The following is a 16,699-nucleotide window of genomic DNA, read 5'->3' as shown; positions in this document are numbered from 1 at the left end:
TGCCTCAGCCTCCCGAGTAGCTGGGACTACAGTCGCCCGCCACCTCGCCCGGCTAGTTTTTTCGTATTTTGTAGTAGAGACGAGGTTTCACTGTGTTAGCCAGGATGGTCTCGATCTCCTGACCTCGTGATCCGCCCGTGTCGGCCTCCCAAAGTGCTGGGATTACAGGCTTGAGCCACCGCGCCCGGCCTCTTTTTTTTTTTTTGACATGGAGTCTCACTCTGTCACCAGGCTGGAGTGCAGTGGCACAATCTTGGCTCACTGCAACCTCCACCTCCCGGGTTCAAGCGATTCTCCTGCCTCAGCCTCCCGAGTAGCTGGGATTACAGGGTTGTACCACCACACCTAATTTTTGTATTTTTGGTAGAGGCGGTGTTTCATCATGTTGGCCAAGCTGGTCTCAAACTCCTGGCCCCAAGTGATCTGCCCACCTCAGCCTCCCAAAGTGCTGAGATTACAGGCGTAAGCCACTGTGCCCGGCCTGCCCCCTAGTTTTCATGTCAAAAACAACCAAGTGCTTCTCATATAGGGAGTTCTCCAAAATGACATCATCCTCCAACTTTCGAAAATGATCCCTACCGCTACCATCTAGACCCACATATAATTAATCAAGAATCCTGACCGTTAACTTAAATGTTATTGTAATTATTTTTTTTTTTGAGACAGAGTTTTACTCTGTCACCCAGGCTGGAGTGCAGTGGCATGATCTCGGCTCACTGCAACTTCTGCCCCCCAGGTTCAAGCGATTCTCCTGCCTCGGCCTCCAGAGTAGCTGGGATTACAGGCACCCACCACAGCGCCTGGCTAATTTTTGTGTTTTTAGTGGAGACGGGGCTTCATCATGTTGGCTGGGCTGGTCTCGAACTCTTGGGCTCAAGAGATCCACCCACCTCAGCCTCCCAAAGTGCTGGGATTACAGGCGTGAGCCATCACACCTGGCCTAAACTTTTTCTTTTTTAAATTAGATGGAAAGACAAGAAGTTTCTGTTGAATAATAACAGAACATAAGATATGTAACATTACATTGCATATATGGCTCAAAAAGGCCTATAAGAAAAAAACAGTTGTCATACAATGATGGGATGAATAACTCATACAATGATGGGATGAATAACTCAGAAACTACTAATATTCCTGAATACTGGTCAGGGTTATTTTAATCACATAGCAAACTCATAAAACTATTGGACAGCTCCTTAAAGAGCTCAGCTTGCTTTACCTGTCTTAAAGGCTTTGTAAATTGGTATCAGTAATCTTTCTATCCTCTGAATGAAAACCTAACCTGGTGACTTTTTCTTTTATTTAAGATATGATTGACATGTAATACGCTGTCCATACTTAAAACTTTGGCAACTCCTGACACAGGTATACAACCTTGAAACCATTACCCAAACCAATATAATGACTATATACATCATACTAAAGTCCGCACAGGCCTCTTCTAAACCCCTCCCTCCTTTCCACCCCTCTCTGCTCTCTGTTCCCAAGTCTCCAGGAAACCACTGATGAGCTTTCTGTCACTATGAATTAGTCTGCATTTAAAAATTTTTCACATAAATGGGTCATACATATATATGTGTTTTTTACCTGGCTTGTTTTTTTCTCGCTGAACTTTGTTTTAATGGGTCTCAAAATTCTGTGACAGAATTTCGGTCAAGTTGTTTCCATTAAAACGTACCGATTTAAAAAACTAGTAACTTAACCACATGCAAAAAAAAAAAAAAAAAAGAAAGAAAGAAAAGAAAAAAACAAAAATGAATTAGTTCACAAAACATTCTCCTTTCCTTCTGAAGGTTTTAAGATGCACTGTTATCTTTAACCAGTCTTTTACAATTAAACTTAAATGGCCAATTGAAACTAACAGTCCTGAGACCATTCTTCCACCACTGATTAAGACTAGAGTGGCAGGTATTAGGGATAATACTCATTTAGCCTTCTGAGATTTCTGGGCAAACCTGGTGACCTTGCCAGCTCCCACAGCCTTCTTGTCCACTGCTTTGATGACACCCACAGCAACTGTCTGTCTCACACCTCCAACAGCAAAACGACTCAGAGGAGGATGGTCTGAGAAGCTCTCAACACACATGGGTTTGCCAGGAACCATATCAACAATGGCAGCATCACCAGACTTCAAGAATTTAGGGCCTTCTTCCAGCTTCTTACCAGAATGGCAATCAATCTTTACCTCCAGCTCAGTAAACCTCCATGCAACCTGAGCTGTGTGGCAATTCAGTACAAGGGCATAGCCAACACTGATTTAGCCTGGATGGTTCAGAATAATCGACTGAGCAGTAAGGTCAATTGCCTTCATTCGTGGGTCATTTTTGCTGTCAGCAGCAACACTGCCACAACAAACATCTTGGATTGACACATTCTTAACATTGAAGCCCATAATGTCTCCAAGAGGAGCTTCACTCAAAGCTCCATGGTGCATTTCAACAGACTTCAGTTGTAATGTTGACTGGAGCAAAGGTGACCACCACAATGGGTTTGAGAACACCAACCTCCACTCAGCCCACAGACACAGTACCAATACTACCAATTTTGTAGACATCCTGGAGAGGCAGGTGCAAGGACTTGTCAGCTGGACAAGCTAGTGGAAGGATGCAGTCCAGACCCTCAAGCAGTATGGTTCCACTGGCACTGCCATCTTTACGGGTGACTTTCCATTTGAACCAAGGCATGTTAGCACTTGGCTCCAGCATGCTGTCACAATTCCAGCCAGCAACTGGCACAAATGCTACTGTGTCAGGATTGTAGCCAATTTTCTTAATGTAAGTGCTGACTTCCTTAATGATTTCCTCATCTCTCTTCTGGCTTTAAGGTGGCTCAGTGGAATCCATTTTGTTAACACCAACAATTAGTTGTTTCACACCCAGTGTGTAAGCCAGAAGGGCATGGTCACCAGCCTGCCCATTCTTGGAGATACTAGCTTCAATTTCACCAACACCAGCAGCAATAATCAGTACAGCACAGTCAGCCTGAGATGTCCCAGGAATCACGTTTTTGATGAAGTCTCTGTGTCCGGGGGCATCAGTGATAGAATTTGTTGGTCTCAAATTTCTACAGGGAGATATCAATAGTGAGATCACGTTCATGCTCAGCTTTCAGTTTATCCAAGACCCAGGAATACTTGAAGGAGCCCTTTCCCATCTCAGCAGCCTCCTTTTCCAATTTTTCAATGATTCTTTTGTTAATTCCACCACATTTGTAGATCAGATGGCCAGCAGTGGTGGACTTGCCTTGAATCTATGTGTCCAATGAAGACAATGTTGATAAAAGTCTCTTCCCATTTTGGCTTTTAGGGGTAGTTTTCACGACACCTGTGTTCTGGTGGCAAACCTGTTGCAAAAAAGCTGATTGGCTTCTTTCACTCAGCATAAAGATTCACCCATGTCACTGCATCTATCAATACTTCATTTGTATTGCTTACGAGTATTCAACATTATCAATATACTACAATTTGTTTATCCTTTCATCCATTAGATACTGAGATTGTTTCCAGGTTTTGGCTATTACAAACAAAGCTGCTGTGAAGATCTGTACACAAGCCTTTGTACACAAATACATGTTTCATTTGTATAAAAATACACGTTTCGTTATTCTTGGTTAAAAACGTACCAGTGAATGATTTGGGCATGTAATACGTACGTATATATAACATTTTTAAGTTAGTAAACTGTTTTCCAAAGTAGTTGTGATTTTTTATTTTTTTTTCTTTTGGAGACAGGTTATTGCTTTGTCACCCAGGCTGGAGTGCACTGGAAAGATCACTGCTCACTACAGCTGCTCAAGCGATCCTCCAGCCTAGTTGTATTATTTTATTATGTCCACCAGCACTGTATAAGAGATCAAGTTGCACTATGTCCTCAGGAATACATGCTTTGGTTGGTCTTTTTCATTTTAGACATTCTAATAGGTGTGTAGTGGTATCTCATTGTGGTTTTAATTAGCATTTCCCAAATAACTTGTCATTTTATATCTTCTTTGAAGTGTTCACATTTTTTGACTACTTTTATTGAGTTTTGAAATTTTCTATTACGAAGTTGTGAGAATTCACCAAATAGTCTGGATTGAAGTCCTCCCCCAACTCCCACCCCTTTTTTTTTGTTTTTTAAAAAAAAAAAAATCTTTTGACACAGTGTAAAACTCATAAGAAATGTTACCTTTCACCTCGTTTCATGATAGGTAACATCTTACATAACCATAGTACGTTTTCAAAACCATAAACACTGGTGCAATAATTTTAGCTAAACTGACGACCTTGTTCGAATTTTACCAGTTTTTGAGTGCAAAAATGCACTCAATTTGACTGCATTTTTGCAGGATATTTTTCCAAGTACGGAATTCTAGGGTGACACTTTTTTTTCCTTCCTGTATTTTAAAGACACTGTTATACTGTCTACGATTTGTGTTACTTCCAGTGAGAAATCAGCTATCAGTACTGTCGTTTCTTAGCATCTGCAGGAGATTGGTTCCAGGACCCTCCTCCAGTCCCTCCACAGATACCAAAATCCACAGGTAATCAAGTTCCTCATATTAAATGCCTAATAGTTATATGTAGTCTATGCACATAGGTGTATACTCCTATATACCTTAAATCATCTCTAGATTACTTATACCTAATGAAATACAAATGCTATATGTTACATGGTATTTATTATTTGTATTATTTTTATTGTTGTATGATTTTTTTTTTGGTGTTTAGGTTTGTTTTTTTTCCCGTCCATGATTGGTTGAATCCAAGAATGTAGAACCCATGGATATGGAAAGCCAATGGTACAGCCGTTCCGCAAAAATGGTTTTGTTTTTTGGCATGGCTGCTTCTTTGATGCACCTTGGTGTAATTTTCTTCATGTTTATTTTGCCTGTGATTCACTGGACACCTTGAGTCTGTGGGTTTACAGCTTCATCAAGTTTGGAAAATGTTGCCCAATATTTCTTAAAATACTTTTTCTGTACATCCCACCAGCCCCATCAGAACTCCAATTATTCAGGTATTAGGTCACTTGATGTTATCCCATGGCTCACATTTTCTCTGCATGTGGTTTTTTGGGGCAGTTTCTATTGCTATGCCTTCAAGTTCACTAAACAGTTCTGCAAGTTCTACTGCCATTAATCCCATAAAACATATTTTTCATTTCAGACACTATAGCTTTAAACTTTCGAAGTCTGATTTGGATTTCTCATATATGTAAATATGTTTCATTCCTGTACTAACATGTTTAATCTTTCCTCTAAGCTTCCTCAACATATGAAATAGTTATAATAATTATTGTTGATGTTCTTATATAACTATCTCTGAATCATTTCTGCATCAGTTTTGAATGATTATATTTTCTTTTCTTTATGGGTCTTACTTTCCTTCTTTGCCTGTTTGGTAACTTTTGATTACATGGTAAATAATGTGACTTTTATCTGCTGGGTGGTGGATATTTTTGTATTCCTGCAAATCTGGACCTTTGCTCTTCGTTGTAGTTAAACTGCTTAAAAATTAATTTGATTCTTCCAGGTGTTGCTTTTAAGTTTTGTTAGGAGGAACCAGGGAAGAATTTATTCTAAGGCTAATTTGACCCCACTACTGAGGCAAATGCCTTCCAATTAGCCTTACTTGGTGCTTCGTGAGTTATGAAGTTTTCCATGTTGGCTGGTGAGAACAGGAACTACTCCGGGTCATGTACAGATCTGAGAATTGTTGACTGTGATCTTCTTGGCAACTTCTTTTTCCAGCTCTGGTAGCCTCTTCATTCACATCCTGAATTCACATCAGCTAAAGATTCAAGAGGGATCCCTTAGCAAATTGCCAGAGTTCTCTCTGTATGTGAGCTCTCTCCTCTTCAGTATGTTTTCTTGTACACTATTGCCACCTTGGCCACTGTGGACTTCCAGTTTGGTCTCCTCAATTCAGACACATCAGCAGGCTCCACCTGATGTCCACCTTTCTGTACAAGGTTGGGAAACTCTCCCAAGGTAGTAAGATGGGTTAATCACAAGGTTCACCTCATTTGTTTTCCATCTCCCGGGGATCACCGTCCTTCACTGTCTGATATCTAATGTCTTGAAAACTGTTGTTACATATGTCTTGCTCAGCTTGTTAGCTGCTTCTGAAGAGAGAGTAAGTCTAATCCCTGTTCTTTCACCTTGGCCAGAACTTAGTGGTAATGTTTTGAAAACATTAAGGAATTCTCTGACTTTGAGTTATCAATATATAAAATTTAGCTAACTGTTTTTGGTTAAACATCCAGTAGTAGAGAGGCAAGCTACAAGTACCATTTCAAATAGCTTGTGAGCAATTCAGTCTACTTTCTTATAAAGTTGGTTTTTCAAGTTTTGTTGTGCTTTCCTTATAATCTCTTTCCTAAAAAGACAAATTATATCACACGCACAGTTCAACTAACTGTCCTTTTGATAATGCCCACCACATCTTTGAAGCAACAAGTCAGAGAGTCTATTTTACATAAATATTTCTCCAATACAATTATGTCTACCCATGCCACTGGGAGTGACTTGGCAACAGCAATGAGTAGTGAATTATTTGGAAAAGCAAAAGAGAGGGTACCTATAATGAGAGAGAAAGATAGGTCTGCAGAATTTTTTTTGCCTTGTTAAAGTGATCTAAAAAGACATAAAAAGATGAGACCCAGACAGGCACGGCTGCTCACACCTCTAATCCTACAACTTTGGGAGGCCAAGGCGGGAGGACTGCTCAAGGCCAAGAGTCTGAGACCAGCCTGGACAACAAGAGACACTCTCTCCACCAAAATAAATAAATAAATAAATAAATGAAATAAAATTTTTTTCATTAGCCAGGTGTGGTGGTATGCACCTGTGGTCCCAGCTATTCAGGAGAATTTCTTGAGCCCAGGAGGTGAAGGCTGCAGTGGGCCATCTCTACGCCACCACCCTCCAGCCTGCATGACAGAGTAAGACCCTGTCTCAAAAAAAAATAAAGATGAGATTCGTGGATATAAAGAGCAGCCCAACTGAGACCTAATTTTACCAGTCTTCAGTGTTAATAAACAACACAGGATAAAGAGGAACAGAGGGAGATGGAAAGGAGAAGTCAGATGGTTAACAAGAATCCCCAAGTTCACATTAGGTTTTTGTTGTTGTTGTTATTTAATGAATTGTTATTTCCACTTATTTCAAGCACATACAAATATGGCCAATTTAAAATTTATTATCAAAATATACTCAACTTCTGGGTTAGTAAGAAACTGACCTATTTAAAACCTGCAAAGTTTAATCTTAAAAAAAAAAAGTTAAAAGTGACACCTAAATACAATGACTGTTGTAAAATTAGTCTAATAATATAGTTTATAAACTTTCTGAAGCAAACTAGGCCCTCTGATTTAAGCATCTCAATAAAGGAAATATAATTTTCTAAATCAGATAAAATTGGTGGAGACAGCAGAAGAAAGCTAATTACCAATATTTCCAAAAGATTCACATTAGTGTTCTTCTAAACAAAAGTTCTCCGATTTATAACTCGACAATCTTAAAAGGAAAGTAGCATGTGTATGTTGGAACCTGGCAAATGAAGATCAATTAGTAATAAGCTTTACATTATAATGAGATGAAAACAAAAATTTTTATGATCTCAGCATAAAGCAATTCTCTGTACGTAACAGCTTGAAACTATAGACACGTAAATTTCCAAAGACAGTTGTTAGCTCATCCTTTACAAAGTTTACCAGAAATGGATAATACCATAAACATTTCTAACAATCTCCTGGTGTACCTTTTATGAGAACAGTTTGATAATATTACCAAAATGAAAAATAAGGCCATGCAGTGGCTCACACCTGTCAACCTACTACTTTAGGAGGCCAAGGGTGGAGGATCACTTGAGCTCAGGAGTTCAAGACCAGCCTGGGCAACACAGCAAGACCCCCATCTCTACTAAAAGTTAACAACATTTAGCCATGCATGATAGCACACATCTGTAGTCCCAGCTACTCTGGAGACTGAAACAGGATGACTTGAGCCCAGATCAAGGCTGTAGTGAGTTGTGATCATGCCACTACACTCCAGAGCGGTACAAGGAGAAAGGAAAAAGGGAAGGAAAAGGGAAGAAGAAGGGGAAAAGAAAAAGAAAGGCAGGCAGGAAGGAAGGAGAAAAAAGGGAGGAGAGGGGAGAATAAGCAAAGAATAAGCATGCCCCTAATCTAGCAAACCTACATCTAGGAATTAAAGCTAAGGAGAAAAATGACACATGTAGATAAGATTAAGGTTAGCACAGCAGTTTTTATTATAATATTTTTTAGAAAGAAATAAGTAAAATAGCTACCAGTAGGGATTTGGTCACGTGGACTGTGGAACATATCATAATGTATAACTATTAAAAACTGTGAGTTGATATATTTTTATTAAACATGAAAAGAGCCACCTATACTACTGATTCAGTAAAAATAAAAGATAAGCTAGAGAATACCAATGAAACTAAATTGCTATTTATGTAAAATAGTTTCCTTATGCCTGAGAGGGAATGGGGGAATGCGTGTGCATGCAGGTGTGTAAAAACATGCTAAAGATGGTCACTAAAATGTATCAGACATGTTATCTGTGGGTGGTCACCTGGCTAAGGACATTTTTGCCTTCTTCTTTGTACTCATCTATAGTATGTGATTTTTTTTCAGTAGTATATACAGTCAGCACTCCATATTCATGGGTTCTGAATCTACAGATTTCACCAACCACAGATAAAAAATATTTGGGGTAAAAAAAACCAACAACAATTTAAAAAATACAAACAACACAGTACAGCAACTATTTACATAACATTTACATTGTAATAGCTATTCTGAAGAATGCACATAGGTTATATGCAAATATGCCTTAAGCACCCCAGTATTTTGGTATCTGCAGGTGGTGGGGAGGTTGTTGCTAGAACCAATCCCGCAGAGTACAGAAGACCACTGTATAATTTTTACAAAAAACTTCTAAGAAAGTTCAAGATTTCTAAATCATAAAACCACTTACACCATTCCCTTTTTCATTTGCATATCATCGTTGAATGGAATTATCGTAAGAATTCACATGGATTATACAACATTTAAATTCAGACCAAAAAAGTCAATGCATATAAAAAGGAAAACCTGTATCCAAAGAATAGAAGACATTTAAAAATAAAATCTGATGTGTGCATCTGCTACAAACTAGGTATCCCTAATCAGAAAATCTGAAATCCTAAATGCTCCAAAATCTGAAACTTTTTGAGCTCGAACATGATGCTCAAAGTAAATGTTCACTGCAGTATTTCAGGCCAGGTCTTCAGGTTTAAGATGCTTAACCAATAAATAGATCCAAATATACCACAAAAAAAAAAAAAAATTCTGAAACACTTATAGTCCCAAGTATTTTGGATAAGGGATACTGAACCTGTACTTAAAAGAATCTGAAGTTATTTACATGTCACAGTGCTCCAATAACAGTAATCATTAATAATCACAGGGCATACCACCTAGTTTATTCTATCACGGTCCCTAAAAGGAGCAAAAATGTTTACTTAGGTCAGTGAATAAGTCGTACAGGAAAGTGAGACTATCACAACATTCCAAAGAGGCAAGAACTACTTTACACAGCTACAATTATTTCTATACTTATGCATATCTTCTATTCACAGCCATATAACAGTAAAACCTATTTGTCACATTCCACAGTAATTTGTAATACTTAGATGTATTCTTCCTAACAAAGAATCCTGCCATATTTAATCATAAAATTTAACATATATTAAGATTTTCAAATGTTTTCCACATTGATATTTTATTTCATGAAACTGTACCGAGGGAGTATTTATGAAAATACGTAAAGTATTACATTTCAGGAACATATTAGGCCAAATAATCATCCAACTAATCAATAATCCAGGTCCATCCATTCAATTATTTGAATACCTAATATATAAAAGACACTGTGCAAGGCACTGTGCTAGGCACTGTGAGAAAGACAGACATAAAACATAGACACTGTGTTCTACAAGTTCACAGGCTGACATTTCACAGGTATACAATGTATCCTGAACCCAATTCCACACTCTCAAGAACTCTGAACATCCATGTATCAAAAGATATACATTATCTACAATGTGCCGTATCAGTATATGATATTAGCTTATGTGATGCGTTCTATAAATGAATAATTAGAATCTGGTAAGTGCTAGGATAAAGGGAGCAAACATCTAATGCTGTCTAATTAGGCCATAAGACCATATGCATGAATTGAATCTTAAAAGACAAGTCTAAGTCAAGACGGAAGGAAGGGTACATCAAGCAAGGTGAATGTTCAAAGAGAATAGTCATAGGAGAAGCAAGAAGAACATGGAACTCTTCGTGGTACTTGCATGGTGCTGCAAACAGTTCTGTAGGCATGCAGCAATAAACAGGAACAAGAGCAAGAGGCAGCTTGGATGCCTTCGTAAGGGATTTTGACCTTTTTTTCCCCCCAATGACAAGGATGAGAGGCAAAATCAGACAATCAGGTAGTTGCTTGAAAAAGACGACTAGAAGCAGGAAACCAGCTAACAGACCACAATATAATAACCCAAGCAAGAATTAAAGGGGTACCCTACATTATAACTCAGTTAACAGAGTAAAAATAATTTCAAACCAGCAACAGATCTCAGTAGCTGAAGGATATGGCAGGTAAGGAAGTGAGGCGTCAAAAAGAGCTCACAAGTTAGACACTGAATGATATCAATAACCAAGATACACAGTGGCATATAGTTGTGAATAAGTGAGTGCCTACAGATGTGTGTGAATGAAAAACAGGTTTGAAGGAAAATATATGGTGTTCATTTTATTTCTTATTCATTTATTTTTATTTTTTACAGGAACCCGCCCTGCCTCTGTGAGAGGGGGAGGAAGACAGGCTGAGTTTTAAGTCCTATGTCATGGAGACGAAGATGCTCAGAAGAAACCAGAAATATAATAGAACGAGCGCAGAGGACTAGGAGGGGAAAAAAGTATCCAGGAGTCAAATGTGACTAGGGAGGAGCTGAAGTATTGAAGACATGTGAGATTACAAAAGAGCACTATGAAGGGTAAAATAAAAAAGAGTCAATGACAGAGCTTGGGAGAGTTCCTGAGGGCAGGACAAAGGCCAAGAAGTCTTAAAACAAACAAACAAAACACCACTAATAACAATCTAAGAGCTAAGAGAATAACAGTTTCAAAAAAAAGAGGAATCATCAACTGTCAATTGTAGCAGAGGGCGAGTAGGAGGAATGCCGTTAATTTTGCAAGTTAGGGGCTGGGCACAGTGGCTCATGCCCGTAATCCCAGTACTTTGGGTGGCTGAGGCAGGTGGATCACCTGAGGTCAGGAGTTCGAGACCAGCCTGGACAACATGGCAAAACCCTATCTCTACTAAATATACAAAATTAGCTGGGTGTGGTGGCACAGCCTACTAGTCCCAGCTACTCTACTATAGGAGAATTGCTTGAACCTGGGAGGCAGACTATGCAGTAAGCCAAGATCGCACCACTGCACTCCAGCCTGAGTAATACAATGCGAAACTCCATCTCAAAAAAAAAAAAAAAAAAACCGTTTCAATAGAATGGTGAAAAGGAAAGGGAAAATACTGGGAATTAAGTGATGAACAAAAGGTGAAAAAGTAGCCACCACAATAATAGAAACCATTTCCCAAATTGTATCCCAGAGTTTTCCAAATGTACTGACCAAAGAACCTTTTCCTCATGTAGCATTCTTTGTTCTGGGGTTCATAAAGTGTCAGAAAAGATTTAAACATGGAATGTTTATAAGTTAAGAGTATGTAACCAACATAGAGAAATAGACTGTATTGAAAAAGAGACACATGAAAGAACAAGTTGCTGGAAAAAATAAAGATGGCTTTCAGCATATAACAAACACCATTTGTCTGACACAGGAGGAAAAATAAGAATATTAATGAAAATGTAGATAGGCAGAAAGCTGATACATCAGGCAATTCTTTCTTTTTTTTTTTTTCTTTTTTAGAAACAGGGTTTTTTTTTGTTTTCGTTTTTTAAGAGGGTCTTGCTCTGTTACCCAGACTGGAGTGCAACAGTGCAATCACAGCTCACTGCAGCCTCAAATTCATAGGATTCTCTTGCCTCTGCCTCCTGAATAGCTGAGACTACAAGCACATGTCATCACACCCAGCTAATTATTATATTTTCTTTTGTAAAAACAGGGGTCTCACTATGTTGCCCAGGTTGGTCTCGAACTTCTGGGCTCAAGTGAATCCTCCTGTCTCAGCCTCCCAGTGCTGGGATTACAAGAATGAGTTATCAAAGGCCAGGCACGGTGGCTCACTCCTGTAATGCCAGCACTTTGGGAGGCCAAGGTGGGCAGATCACGAGGTCAGGAGATTGAGACCATACTGGCTAACATGGTGAAACCCCATCTCTACTAAAAATACAAAAACAAAATTAGCCGGGCGGGGTGGTGGGCGCCTATAGTCCCAGCTACTCGGAAGGCTGAGGCAGAAGAATGGCGTGGACCCAGGAGGTAGAGTTTGCAGTGAGCCGAGATCGCGCCACTGCACTCCAGCCTGGGTAACAGAGTGAGATTCCGTCTCAAAAAAAAAAAAAAAAAAAAAAAAAAAAGAATAAGTTATCACACCCAGCCCATACTTCATTCTTTTTAAAATTTTTAAACTTTGTCACAGTAGACAGAACCACAATGAATTCCTAATGACCTTTATTCTCCCTTCTCTGAAGAACACAAAGTCATTACCCTAAAGTGATAGAGTAAGGGTTGAGTAGGTCTGAGAATATTAAAGATTTAGAGTATCAGCTAGAGAGAAGAGGAGGTCCAGGGTAAGATGGGTGTACAGAAAATAATACATTTATAGAAAGGCCACTGCAGCTGCACCACAGCTCTGTAACTCTTCAAAGTCTCCAGGCACCCTATGTAGATAGCTTGAAGCTTCACCTTTACAAAGTCCAATCCATTGAATCAAAAGCCTACATTATCCCATTTCCTGGGGCCTAAGAGGTTACAAATCACCTGAAGTAATACCAAAACCCAGTGAGTAAAGACGGAAGTAAATCTAGTGAGTTTCCAAACCACTCCCCGCCCCCGAGATCTTAAAAGAAGCAGTAACAGGCAACTAGAATTCACATGAGAATTTATAGGCCAAGAGATTTTAATGTGCGCATTCTTATAATTAAATACTTCTTACAAGAAATGCCATTTAATCACACAAGGGGAAAAAAGTAGCATCAAAAGAGATGCTGACAAGGAGACAATGAAATCAAATGGATCCCCTAACACATCCACAGTCCAACAGTTCTTATTCAATTGTATCACTTCATGGAATAAGCTACAACAACAGTAACATTATAATTTATGATTCGCAACCACACAATTTTTAAAAGTCTGAGACAAAATTAGCGTGATTTTATTTAACGTGTCACTTAACCTGCAATACTATGAGACATTTACAAAATCATACATTTCCCAGACCCTTTCATTCAAGTTGAAATGTAAAATCACAGGAAAAAACACATTTTTTTTGAAGTTGTCCCTTCAAAAAAAAGCATTTATTTTTCAAAACATTCAAGTGAGTTAGCATTTAAATGTGAGCCCTTAAAGGAGAGCAAGTGTCACTGATCCATTCTACACATACCATGATTTAAGCACATACGAATATAACTGCAGGCTGCACTCTAAATAAACATAAACAAATACCAACTTTAGGAGATAAGGTGAGAAGGTAAAACTGGACAATGGACATTTATTTAGTATCTATTATGTGCTTGGAAATTTGAATCCTCACAACAATTCTGTAGGACAGGTTATAAAATATTTCAACCCCAAGCATGGCATTTGAACTATGTGGTCATAGAACAAGTAAAAAATCTTGAATTCACATACAGATTGGCCAGGTAAAGTGATGAGTAATCATCCAGTGATGGGTAAACATCCTAGGCAAAGACTAAAGGAAAGATCGAAGTGAATTTGCACTTAGGTGAAATGAAGTGTTTTTGATGTGGTGTCTCAGGTGATCTTTCATTCACCATCTGCTTGGCGTCTGGGCTGAGATGATGAAAAAAATATAAAACAGAGAAGCTGGTCGGGCGTGGTCGCTCACACCTGTCATCCCAGCACTTTGGGAGGCTGAGGCGGGCGGATAAGGAGATCAAGAGATCCAGAGATTGAGACCATCCTGGACAACATGGTGAAACCCCATCTCTATTAAAAATACAAAAATCATCTGGGCGTGGTGCTGTGAGCCTATAGTCTCAGCTACTCAGGAAGCTGAAGCAGGAGAATCACTTGAACCTGGAAGGCGGAGGATGCAGTGAGCCGAGATCACACCACTGCACTCCAGCCTGGCAACACAGCAAGACTCCGTCTCAAAAAAAAAAAAAACACCACAAAGCAGAGATGCTTTCTCATTAAACAACACTGTCAAGAAGTAATTAAGTCTATCACAAGGCTTAAAAGATTGAAAAATAGCAAGAATACTTGGATAACGTTAAACTTTTTTTTTTTAAAGATGGAAGATCTCTAATATTCAAAATAAGTAATTATCCTATGTACGAAATCAGTTGTGTGACATTAAAACTAAGCAGTGGTAACATATGGTGGCTATGAGCTCCAAAAAGTCTATGATTAATTTTTTTAAATACAGAAAGCCCAGACCCAGTGTGGTGGCTCACACCTGTAATCCCAGCACTTTGCGAGGCTGAGGCGAGTGGGTGGCTTGAGTCCAGTAGTTCAAGACCAGCCTGGGCAATATGGCGAAACCCTGTCTCTACAAAAAATACAAAGAAAACCTGGCTGGGCACGGTGGTACATACCTGTAGTCCCAGCTACTTGGGAAGCTAAACTGGGAAAACTGCGTAAGCCCAGGAGGTAGAGGCTGCAGTGGGCCATGAGGACACCACTGCACTCCTGCCTGGGTAACAGAGTGAGGCCCTGTCTCAATAAATAAATAAATGATATAGAAAAGTCTTAAAATAAATTACCACAAAATTACACATATTACCCAATAAAAGAAAATTAAGGTCAGGCATGGCCGCTCACACCTGTAATCCCAGCACTTTAGGAGACCGGAAGTTCAAGAACAGCCTGGACAACATGGTGAAACCCCGTCCCTACCAAAAATAAATAAATAAATAAATAGCCAGGCATGGTGGCACACACCTGTGGTCCCAGCTACTCGGGAGGCTGAAGAGGGAGCATCGCTTGAGCCTGGGAGGCAGAGGTTGCAGTGAGCCAAGATTGCACCACTGCACTCCAGCCTGGGCAACAGAGCGAGACCCCGTCTGGGGGGAAAAAAAAGAAAGAAAGAAAGAAAGAAAATTAAACAGTAGCATTTAAAAACAATAAAATACTGGGTTGGTACAAAAGTATTTGTGGTTTTTGCATTAAAAGTAATGGCAAAACTGCAATTACTTTTTCACCAACCTAATAACTTCAGGATACAGAAATAAACACATGCTTAACCTCAAATATTTACAATCCAGTAGAAAAAGACAAACAGGCAAACAAATTTAATACAAAACAGAATGAAATAACTGTTAAACACCAAATACACTGGGAATAGTAAAGTTAAACAAATTGTGTGTGTATGTACTTATATATATTCCATCCTGCCTGCTGTGTGGACAAGTAATCCCAGAGAAAGTAGTACTTGAGCCATCTCTTAAAGGAAAAAGAAGGAAGATTTGTTTTTCAGGCTCAGTTAACAATGGTTCAGAGAACTGACAATGTATTTTACATTTTATGTAATATAAAAGATCTCATATGGTTAGGATGTAGTATATGTGGATGGATATGAAGAGACAGACCCAGATAGGTAGAACAGATTAAATCCTAAAAAAATTGACAAAAATTATTCAGAAGCTGTTTATGTGTAAGGAATAAACAATCTCAGTATTTATTAAAAAGGAAAGAGGGGTAAGATACTGTAGACTTTTAAAAAGTAAGAATTAGAGGCAGATAATACAGCAGAAAAATCTCAAAATTTAGTACAGATCTTGGCTAGAATCGCAGCTCTACCACTAACTAGCATTAAGCTTTCCTAAGGCCCAATTCTGTTGTCAAATGGGGATAATATGTGATTACTGTTATAAAGACTTACTATAACAAATGTACACGGTTCAATATATTCTATTTTAATTAATGATTTGTCAAAGCACAGTAGTTTCCTTCTTACAATATGTGTTAGATTAAAAAAGTAATCCAGGGGAGAAAAAAAAAGTAAGTGGTAGAATCAAAGAGATGACAGGGAAGGAATATTTAGTCTCAGAGACCAGGAAGATAATACCATAAACTGAAGAAGGAGTATAAGAGAAATATATGAGAAGCAGTAAATCTGGAAAACCAAAAATTAAACCATGTTTCTAGACTTTCCAGAGATGTAGGGAGAGTGGCATATTTACCCATATGCAAAGATATCACAGGCACAAAAAATCTGGGCCTTGAACTCATAAGACAATTCTAAAAGTAACATTTCAGAATCAATGGCATACAAGAAAAAGCAAAGAACAAGTGAACCAAGAACAGGAGCTCACAAGGAGCCAGGGATGAAACAAAGAGTGAAAAGTCCAAAGAGAGGCAGTTGTGGCTGTTTATGCCTATAATCCCAGTACTTTGGGAGGCTGAGGTGGAAGGATCACTTGAGGCCAGAAGTTTGAAATCAACCTAAGCAACATAGTGAGACCCCCCATCTCTTAAAACAATATATATATATTATTATTATT

General features: G+C 38.8%; 1 protein-coding gene and 1 pseudogene across 1 annotated transcript in view; both read right to left on the bottom strand.

The window, feature by feature from the left end:
- Positions 1 to 16,699, bottom strand: part of PAN3 (PAN3 poly(A) specific ribonuclease subunit) — a 123,576-nt gene that overhangs the window by 78,504 nt on the left and 28,373 nt on the right. The gene's annotated exons all lie outside the window — the stretch shown is intronic.
- On the bottom strand, positions 1,647 to 3,277 carry LOC105553814 (annotated as a pseudogene).

This window comes from Mandrillus leucophaeus, unplaced genomic scaffold, assembly GCF_000951045.1.
Source record: "Mandrillus leucophaeus isolate KB7577 unplaced genomic scaffold, Mleu.le_1.0 Scaffold61, whole genome shotgun sequence".
Classification (NCBI taxonomy): Eukaryota; Metazoa; Chordata; class Mammalia; order Primates; family Cercopithecidae; genus Mandrillus; species Mandrillus leucophaeus.
This window is presented reverse-complemented; position numbering and strand designations above follow the sequence as displayed.